At 37.2% G+C, this 10,267-nt stretch overlaps 1 long non-coding RNA gene across 2 annotated transcripts; it reads right to left on the bottom strand.

Annotated features, from left to right (window-relative positions):
• Positions 1 to 2,923: 2,923 nt before the first annotated feature.
• Positions 2,924 to 9,621, bottom strand: LOC143652086 (uncharacterized). 2 transcript variants are annotated; one of them, XR_013160405.1, is made up of 4 exons: positions 9,103 to 9,621; positions 7,731 to 7,838; positions 6,528 to 6,611; positions 2,924 to 3,449 (listed from the first exon to the last, which is right to left on the bottom strand). It is a non-coding gene; the product is annotated as an uncharacterized LOC143652086 (long non-coding RNA). The 2 variants fall into 2 exon arrangements; XR_013160404.1 differs by having other exon boundaries at positions 9,474 to 9,618.
• Between the last annotated feature and the right edge of the window lie 646 nt (positions 9,622 to 10,267).

Genomic DNA, 10,267 nt, shown 5'->3' with positions numbered 1-10,267 from the left:
TATCTTCCAATATGATTGTAGATCTTCCTATTCCTACTCTCAGTCATGTTAATTTTGCTTTGTATATTTTGAGGTCTCAAAATATACAAATGCAATTATATCTTCCTGTTGATTAGAAAATTTTACTTCCCTACTTAATTCTAACAATGTTTCTTGACAAATTCTACCTTACATGATATAAATCTAGCCATAACTTTTATTTCTTTCATGGCATACGATTTTTAAATTTTTCTTTCAACACTTACAAATCTCTTTATTAAATTCTCTCTCTTGTAAGTTGCATATAGTTTATTTTTTACCTTCTGTGCTGGTTTGAAAATATTGTGTTCCGCAGAAAAGCCATGTCTTAATCCTGATCCAATCATCTGAGAGCAGCTATTTCTTTTAATTCTAATTCAACACTGTAGATTGGAATCTTTTGGTTAGATTATCTCCATGGATATATGATATGCCCAATTGTGGGTGTGACCTGTCTATCAGATGGAGATGTGACTCCACCCATTTCAGGTGGGTCTTGATTAATTTACTGGAATCCTTTAAAAGAGGAGACATTTTGGAGAGAGTCAGAGAGGACAGAAATGACAGAGCCAAAAGAAACTTCAGAGTAGAGCTGACACAGATGCCAACACCTGGAGAACAGAGACATGGATATTTGGAGATGCTTGGAGTCCATCAGATGTTACCTCGACAACAGCCCTGGAGAAGCAAATGAGGAACGTCCACAGGCACAGAGGCTGAAAGCAATGGAGCCCAGGAGCAAGGGACCAGCCATGTGACTATCCAGCTGACAGAGGTGTTGCAGGTGCATCGGCCTTCCTTGAATTAAGGTATCTTCCTGGATGCCCTAGTTTGGACAATTTTATAGCCTTAGAACTGTAAATTTGTAACTTATTAAATTTTCCTTTTAAAAAGCCATTCCAGTTCTGATATATCACACTCCAGCAGCTTGCAAACCACAACACCTATTCTGAAAACCTTTGCTTTTTAATTGGAATATTTATTAGTTATTGCTTTTTAAATTCAAGAATTTTCATTTTCTGATCATTTCTGGTCATGTGCACATTCTCTGTCATGTAATTTCTTGAATATATTAATCACATGTTATTGTTTAAAGTCTATGATAACTCCAATAGCTGGATTTCTTGAAATTTTATTTTTATTTTCTGTTATGTATATATTGCTTTGATCAGTTGTTGCTTTTTGTATGAATGGTTATTTCTTACTGCCTGACAGATAGTTTACTTAAAAATGTAGAATTCTAGGTTCTGGATGTGTGTCTTTCTCTAGAGAGTATTTCACACTGATTCTGGAATGCAGGAGTGGTAGGGGCAGTGTCTCTCAATGTAGCAGAGATTGAGCTGATTCAAATCTGTGTTTTATGAGGGTTGGTCTATTTCTAGTTTGCTCAAAAACCACATGCAGCTTGTGGCTACCATATTGGTCATAATAGGTCTGCACATTCCACTAACTCAAGGTTGCTATTTCTTTTTCAGAGGTGGATTCTTACTACACTTCTACTAAGACAGAAGGAAAAATTAAGGAAGAGTTTAAGCATAATGAATAACTTCAGCACCAGTAAATCTCATCCTACAAAGATACAGTTTATAAATTTAAAAGCATTGTAAGTGTTGTCAATAATAACTTCAAAGATGTAGTTTATGCCTAGATGATGCATTCACATGGTTCAATATTCATAGATAAGTAAGGTATACAAAGGAAAGTTTCTTTTCCATTCCTGTCCCTATCACTTTAAATTTATATCACCAATATTTTCTGGTTTATTCTTCCAAAGTAACTTTTAATTATCTATCTTAATAGCATAAAATCTCAGGTAAACGCCTAGCTGTGTTTTTCATTCTGATAGGAGATCTAGGGACCAATTTAGGTAAAGAATAATTTAGGATACTCCTTTTAAGTCTTACAAATACTCTTATATTTCTGTACTTTAGAAAGTTTAAAACTATTTCTTACTGAGTTTCCACATCTAAGATCTTATGTTTATATATAATTCCAAGATTGTAAGATAATTTTGGAATGACAAATGAACAGTAACATATACCATGGGTACTTACACCTACTTTTCTGATAGTTTAAACCAATTTAGCAGAAGACCAAAAGCTTTCTATTTAAATTGTACATTATTTTCCATATGTTCTTGTGTGCATGCTTATTTAAGAATGGTGACTTGAAAATTGCAATACAGAGGATGTATGTTAGATAAGATTGATGGTAGGTGCTGAGAAAAAATTGTGAAATATATCAATGCTGGTTTAACAAAAAGAAAATTCAGTTGTTACAAATTATTTGTTATGAAAACAAGAAGAAAACCACTTACCCCAAAGGTCAACAATTTACTTATTTGATAGATTATTATGTTCTACGTATGTATAATCTTCAAAACCTATTGTGGTAGGTTGATTTATGTACCCAATAAACAAAATTTCTTAATGTTAATTCATGTCCCTATGGGTATGAAGCCATTGTAAATAGGACCTTTTAAATTGTTATTTTTAGTTAAGGTGTGGTTCAGCTGAAAGAGGCTGGGTCTTAATCCAGATTATTGGATGTTTTATTAAGATGTTTTGGAGTAACAGAAGTGGGAAAGGAGAGGAATCCGCCATGTGACCAGAGAAGCAAAGAAACCCGAAAGATTGCCGGCAGCCAGCACCAGAATATACAGACCCCAGGAGCGATCATCACCTTGCTGATAACTTGATTTTGAACTTCTCTTAGCCTCACATCTGTGAGCCAGTAGGTTCCCATTGTTTAAGCCCACCCATCTTGTGACACTGAGCTGCTATGACACCTATATTGTAATGAATTTTCAGAATTAATCAAAGCAATCTTTGTGGTAATGACTATGAGTATGGACCATCTATTAAATTAGTCAAAGGAGAGAGTTTCAGACAAAATTTCTCAGTGTATATTTCCTTCAGAATCTAACAGAAGATTATACCTCATCCTATTTGAAAAATGCATCAATCATCAGTAGGTTAGAGAACAGCTGTTCTTATTTAAATCTTTGTATCACTTATCTTCTTAACATCAAAACTGTATGCAAAACTATCCTAACAAAATGCTCTCGTTGACAGTATGTCAAAAAGATCAGACTTATGCTTCTCATGACAACCATAACTTGGCCACAATGCATGTAATTCCCTTTAACTGTAACTACTTACCATAACAATTTTATAAACGTGCAGGAAGCGGTGAGCTACGACAGGTACGGGTCCTCCTGCCAGAGCAGAATTTCCTCTGTGTCAAGCATTCATATTCACAGCCAGACAATGTGTCTTTAAGGGAAATGGAGTGACAGCCGTCTGCTGATGTCCCTCTCTTCTCTCTGACCTCTTGTAAAGACTTCTTCCCTTAACATCTGAGTTTTGCTTCCCAGTTGTACAGTGCCACAAAGCTCAATGGTTCAGTTTGCTCTGTGGCTCCCTTGGGCTCTTTAGAGAGAAAGTAACATATAACTACCAAGTCACACTGAAGGTTTTATTGAAAAATAAGTCATTTGGTGCATACACACAGCAAAATGTACTTAGCCTTTCTCTGCAGGGTATCTGATTCTGAGCTGGAGTTTTCCCCCGTGAGAAGTTCAGGCAAGACACCGTGAACTGAGACTAAAAAACAGTATTGGGTAAACTGTCCATGAACTGACAAGTGCTCAGACCATGAAGAGAATATATATCAACTTTATAAAATAGAACATACTAAGTATTGTAAAGTGATTTCTTTAAAAATATATGAAAACAAGAAAAGAATAATAGAAAATGTTATTTCTTATCACAAGTATAATCAGAACATTCTGATTTTATTAAGGGGTGTTAGCCCATTAGTGGTTCCTCTTTTTCTCTCTTTGTTTGTCTGTTTGTTGCTTGGCACATATGTTGCTTATGTCTTGTTAGATTTTTTTTTACTTAATCTCTCTTTCCAATGAACTCGCCTGTATAGTACATGGCTAATTTAAGATACTTTTCCTTCTTGCTTTAGGAACTTCTCCTAGGAAAGAATGTAAAAGCTCGATCCCGTTTGTTTTGAGGCCTAAGGATTAGCTTGAGTGAAGTGGGGTGAGGTGAAGGCAGACAGGAAGGAATAGGTGGAAAAATTCTGTTCTCTCCTTAGTTTTTCCACTGAAAGAGATCATTTAGGTGGTAAGCTGAGGTAAGAGAATCAGCAACTCTACTCTTGCAAAATTCCTTGAGCTGCTTTGGAAATTTGTTGCTCAAGAAACTATTGAGGCTTTTAGAAATGTATTCTTAGTGAGACCCCCACATCTTTCCGAAAAACAATGTATCATAAAACAAAACGTGAGATTCAGGTCCCATTCTGGTCAGAAACAAAGCACTTGACCTGAGATTTGTTTCATCATTTATAAAAATGGGGGAATTAACATATAGCTTATATTGTTCGTGTGAGGATTCAAAGAAGTGATGTATGTGTGTTAAGAACTGAACAAATGTTTTTATTTACTGAATATTATTAGTTAATAGCATTAGTTAATAATAATAGTATTTATTATTGAATAATGTTGAAAATAGGACTAGTGAGCACTGGGGAAGAAACTATGGTTCTGCATGAGCTGATGTGGGTTAGTTATTATGTATCATACAAGAAAATATTCAGTTGTGTTCTTAAAGGTAAAATAATGCAGTTATTTGGCATTTTAAAATTTCAAGTATTTAAGAATGTAGGACATCATGCTATGAGCTATTTTTATTAAGTTGATTGAGTGAGTTTGTTTTCATCTAGAATCATTCATCCACATTAGCCAATTGATTCTCACAACACAATAGCCTCTGTTTATGCTGTAAAGCTAACCCAGGAAAAAACTAGAATTTGATCTGCTGGGTCTGTTATCAACATTGATCCACCAAGCTCTTTATATTGCAGCTTGAAATAACAGAAAAAACCCACCCCCATTGTAGTGCATCCAGCTGGTCTTTAAGAAGCTCTCCAAATTTTAAGTGAGCTGAACTTCAATGTTAGAAAGTCAAAAAAAAAGGAGTTGATGTATAAAAATGATGCTAGACCCAGAGCCAAGAGGGCTTCCCTCTGAGACAGGATGGATCACCTGCCTGGGCTGAGAAACTTCCTGTTGCTTCAAGGTTTTCTGTGGTTACTAAGATTGAATACCTAGAGCCCTTCTACTTGGGATCATGAGTAAAATCCTGTGGCACCATTGATAAGACTGTTACTCTTGGAGCTGGACCAAATTCCATTTGGGAGGCTGCATTTACCATCTATTTTTCAATGGCTTCATATAATTCCATCTTGCTTTAAGTTACTTTGCCATTAATCATTTACCTCATTTCCTTGCATACTTTAGAAACCATAGCAATAAAAACTCATCACATAATGGATAATCCACTGTGCCAAACCAAAGCAAAACAAAGCAGCCATTAACAGCAGGAAGATCTTTAAACAATTTCTCACCAACTCTCCAGCATGATGCAGGAAAAGGAACATTGTCCTGTTATGCAAGAGAAATTAACCTTGAAAAAATGTGAAGTCAAGGGCTGAAATTAACCACTGTTCAATCAGCAGACTAATTATTGACAATATATCTACATAATTTCTAATCCATTCTTTGTGATTGATGGTTCAGACATTTTCCCACTTTTTACATTTGAGGATTTTTAACTCTGCACATCTACCTATAAGGTTTTGTCTTTTCATCTTGGTTGTTTGGGTACAGCTATCGATAATGCATGAGAAACGATTGTAGGTGTCATTTGTAACCAGGTAAAGCTCAAAAACACCTGCTGACATCAAATCTATAGCAAAAGCTGAGTCATTAGCCACGTGGAAATGATTCCTATTTGTACTTCAGCTTGGGTACTTAGGTCAGATATGGATTTCAGAAGACATGAGAGACTGAGCATCTCTCCTCCTTTCTCCAGCTTCTGTCTTATTTGAATCTGAAGATACTGAAACCTTTGCACTTACTCCATCTTCATAATCAGATGTTAGGAATTAAGCATCATCTAGTCAAATAGCACATGCAAATATATTATTGAGATTTGTCGCTGAATTAGAGTGGTTTCTTAGATCAACTGGAAATCATTGAATCTTTGAAATGGGAGAAAGCAAGCTGGTAGAAGGCTGTCTTTCTCCAAATGACACCTCCCTCCCCTGCCACACATGGGCAGACATGCATGCACACACAAACACAGTTGAAGGGAGTCACATCCATATCTGCAGCATCGTGTCTCCCCTAGCCTCTCTGCTGGACCACTTCCGTGGAATCTGTGCTCATAAGTCACATCTTTACTGCATGGCCTGGGGGAGGAATGGAATCACAGGAAAAAAATATCTGTTTCATGTCACACTTTCTTATTTTGTCTCCAGAAATGCTCTGTGAATTTGGGGAACAGAGATCTCAACCTCATTTGTTCTTAAGCGCAGAGTTCTTAGTACATATTTGTAAAATGTACATTCCTTCAAGTATTTCTGGACATCTATATTTTCTCTGATCATTTCTATTTACGTCCCTTTGCTTAATTATTTTTTTCAAGTGTACTTACCAGACTTTCCCAGGCTTGGTTTCTGCAGACTGAGAAGCAGATGGTCCAAAAGAAAAGAAGGCTGGTCTTGACTCCTCTGTGTTTCTGGACCACACCAGTGATTTTTGAAGGTAAAAAATAATGGCAATAACAACCAGAGAAAAATAAATAAATATATCCTTAGAATCCTCTGTGGTCAGTGTGTGCCCGCTGGAATAGCTGTATCCCAAGTCAACCCCTATTAAATCTATCCAGCTATCAATAGCATTCATGTGAGAGAAATAAAGGAGGATCATGAACAAGTGTGGTTATGAACTCTCTGCTGAATGATGGAGAGCTTTGCTATTTCCCCAGTTTGATATTACTACCTTTCCTTGTTAAGCACAAGAATTACAGAAAGTTCATCCAGTTTTTTTTTTAAGTATAAAAATAGGCCCTGAAAATTGCATAGCAAAATGGATAGCCAATATCCGCCTACTTTTTCTTAATAAGTATTATTCATTTCTGGAAACAAGATAAAACCAGCATCCTATGGATTTTTTTTTCTGCTTAAGCAGACCTAAATGGTTTTATAAGGTCTGTCATTGGAAACCAATATTTAGGAGTGAGAGCAAGATATCGACCTGCTGTCACATGAGAGATCTGAAATATTAGACCATTCCCGGAACAGAGGGACCACTGAGCATGCCAACTCCCTCTCAACTAAGCTCTGATGGAGGCAAGACTGACAGCTATTTATTAGGACAGAAAACAGGGTATGTACTTTTAAAGATCAGCAACATGATGTAAATGTTGACTCGCCTCAATTTTTAAGTTGATGAAAGTGTGTTTGTAATGTTAAACCCTCTTTCTGCAAATTGGTCCTGTCAACACAGGATGATGGGAGTGGAGGAAATATTGACAAGAAATGAGAAGGGATTTTCCAACAGAGTATTTGTACTTTTTCTCATTTAAAAAAAATGGAAATACTTTCTACATCTCCATGGAGAAGTAGAGAGCCAGGGTCTCAATTCCCAGAGGCTGACTGACAGGTGAATTCTCTTCATTGCTCATTAAAGAAGGAGCTTACTAAAGAAGGACCTCACTAAATCTAACTCATCTTCCAAGAGAAAAGTAGCTTTGCTAATATTTTAGTGATATGATTCTCACTTTACTTCTCCAAATGACACAGATTATCTTTCTTTCTCCTCAGCAAATTTTTCAAATTTGATTTGGGGAAATTACCTGGCACTTAGAAGCTGGAACCTTTATCTTGTCTTTGCAAATCTGTCCCCTTGAAGAGCTACGGTAAAATCCTCATTCCCTTCGGGTAGACAGAGGTTTCCACTAGGGCTAGAAGAAGAAACCCTTTTGTTTTCTGAGCTCATTTTAGTGATTCATGAGGGGATGCTAAGGTCACTTACCTCAGTCTCCACACCTTAATCTTTAAAAGCGCAAAGCATTCTGACACCTATCTTAAGTCATTGCTTTAAAATTTGATTTAGAAGCACAGGTGGACTTTAGCAGACTGCAAAAAGGCAGCTTCTAAAAGCCTGAAGGTCTCATGGACCCAAATTCCTCTGCCACTCTGCTCTGATGAATGCCAGGAGGGCCACAGGGCACATCCTAAGTGGCCCTGTTCCAGGTCAATGTCCGAGATTAAGCAATTGTGCTATACAGTCAATCAAATATGTGTACTCTCTTTTTTCAAAAGGTACATCATAAATGAAACTCAGATTTCACTCATGCACTTTTTGCTTCTACAATTTTGCTCTATTTGGCAACTATGATTCATAGTCAGACAAATTCTAGGTCTAGAGGTAACAACCCCCACCCATTTGTTTCTCTTTTGTGACACCAATCAGCCTCTGAAGGACGTTCTGCCTCAGGGTGAAAGGAAGATAATATACTGAGATTAAGACACATGGCTCCAGGGTTGCTTGGTGTAGTACATCAGACCATTACTAAGTGATGGTGCTCCACTGGTCAGGGGCTATGGGCAAAGGATCACTAAGACAGTATTACTCAGCAGTTCCTCTGCTTTCTGATCTGATTAGTAGCCACGTGAGCCTCAGCCCTGACCCCAGACATATCTCTGTCAAATTAACAAAAAGGAGTATCTTGTAAACTCACAGCTGAGAGTAGTAGAAATAAGGGAATTAGAGGGGCTTAGGTGAGAGAAGAGAGATGGTATACATGATGGTTTAGTTATATTTGTATAACCTGTAGTTATATCCTGGTCCTGTCATTTATATGACCTTGAACACATTTGTTAACTCTCTAAGCCTTAGTTGCTCAGGTTTAATGGAAGGCTATAGATAACAGTCATTTCCGAGTGGTGCGAAACAAAAGATATAAACAGGTGTGGCTTGATAAATGTTAAAAATATATAACTTTCTCCCTTACCCCTTTCCTTAAGAGCTGTGATTTGTAGCATTTGCCCATTTCCATGGTATAACTATTCCATAACCATCCATACCATTGATGACTTCAAGCTATGCAAAGGAGTCACTGAATGAGAAACTGGGAATATGGACAATTTGCACTAGGTACCTGGTTTAAGCAATCTCTAGAATATATTGGGAGTAAATCAGTCTGTATATTGCATGGAACATACTGAGAGACCAACGAAGCTCAACTTCACCATGTTGAAGATCATGCTGAAATGCTGGTCATCCCAGAATCAGGGCCAGGCTCATAAGGATGCAAAGGTGAGGTATTTGAAAGGAGAAAGGCAAAATCTAGTTCATCTCTATGTGACCAATATTGTTCCCAGCTTTTTAAAGAATAGACTCAATTAAATTTATTCATTTTTAGAAAGGGTGTGAGGTTCTGGGTTAAATTCTACCCATACAATGAAGTACCTTCTCCTACAGTGTTTATGAGCTATAAGTGACTACAGGTATCTAAGCAACTCAATGCTGATGTAAAGGATACATAAAGAGATGGAGTCTTTGTCACAATGGGGTAGCAGAGTTCTCAACTTACCTAGAGAAGGTCAAGACAAATTTCAAAGGAGATTGGACCTTTTAGTCAATTGTGGATTAACAGGATTTTCACAAGGCATTTGAGGCAGAGAGAATCTTACAATTCAAAGGCATGAAAATGAGAGAGACCATCATGGTCTTGGGGTGCCTGCCAATGTCTCTGCACAAAGAATGAAGAATGCAAGCAAGGAATGGCCAAACGTGAGCATCAGAGCTAAGATGTGAATGGGAGTTCCAGGACCCTGCATATCCAGTACAGGAGTATGGCTTCTACCTTATAGAAATTTCAAAACATTGACCCAGACAAGTAATGCCATCCCCCCACTAATGTGGGACTACAGAGGACCACATAGGTGGAAAGAGGTGCAATTTCTCTCCATAAATCTAGCATGTGTCTGGACAGTGTTCTTCATGAACCTAGTTCTTAGATTAAGCCCTACCTCCATAGATACTTCCTTGATTAGCCTTAGCTTTTTCATAGATCTTACAATAAAAAATGTTTTAAAGACATTGTATAGCTATGCATTTCAGTTTCAGATTTCACAGATATACTCCATTTGTTTTGTTTGGTATCAACTTAATTCTGACCTCAAACATCCATCCTGCTGGGATGATGAGTAATTCAATGGTAGTCATTTTGCTGTTGCCTATACTATGAAAATGTCCTGCGGTAATACATCACTTTAAATCAATATATCAATTAATTAATTAATTGGGAAGAGTCCCCTTGTGATGTAGCATCCCTTTTCCCAGTCCCTGCTGCTGCTTGTCCACCATGCTCATGGCACTGAGCCA

The sequence above is a fragment of the Tamandua tetradactyla genome, chromosome 12 (assembly GCF_023851605.1).
Source record: "Tamandua tetradactyla isolate mTamTet1 chromosome 12, mTamTet1.pri, whole genome shotgun sequence".
NCBI classification, from domain to species: Eukaryota; Metazoa; Chordata; class Mammalia; order Pilosa; family Myrmecophagidae; genus Tamandua; species Tamandua tetradactyla.
Note: the sequence above shows the minus strand (reverse complement) of the source record. Positions and strands in the feature narration are given on the sequence as shown.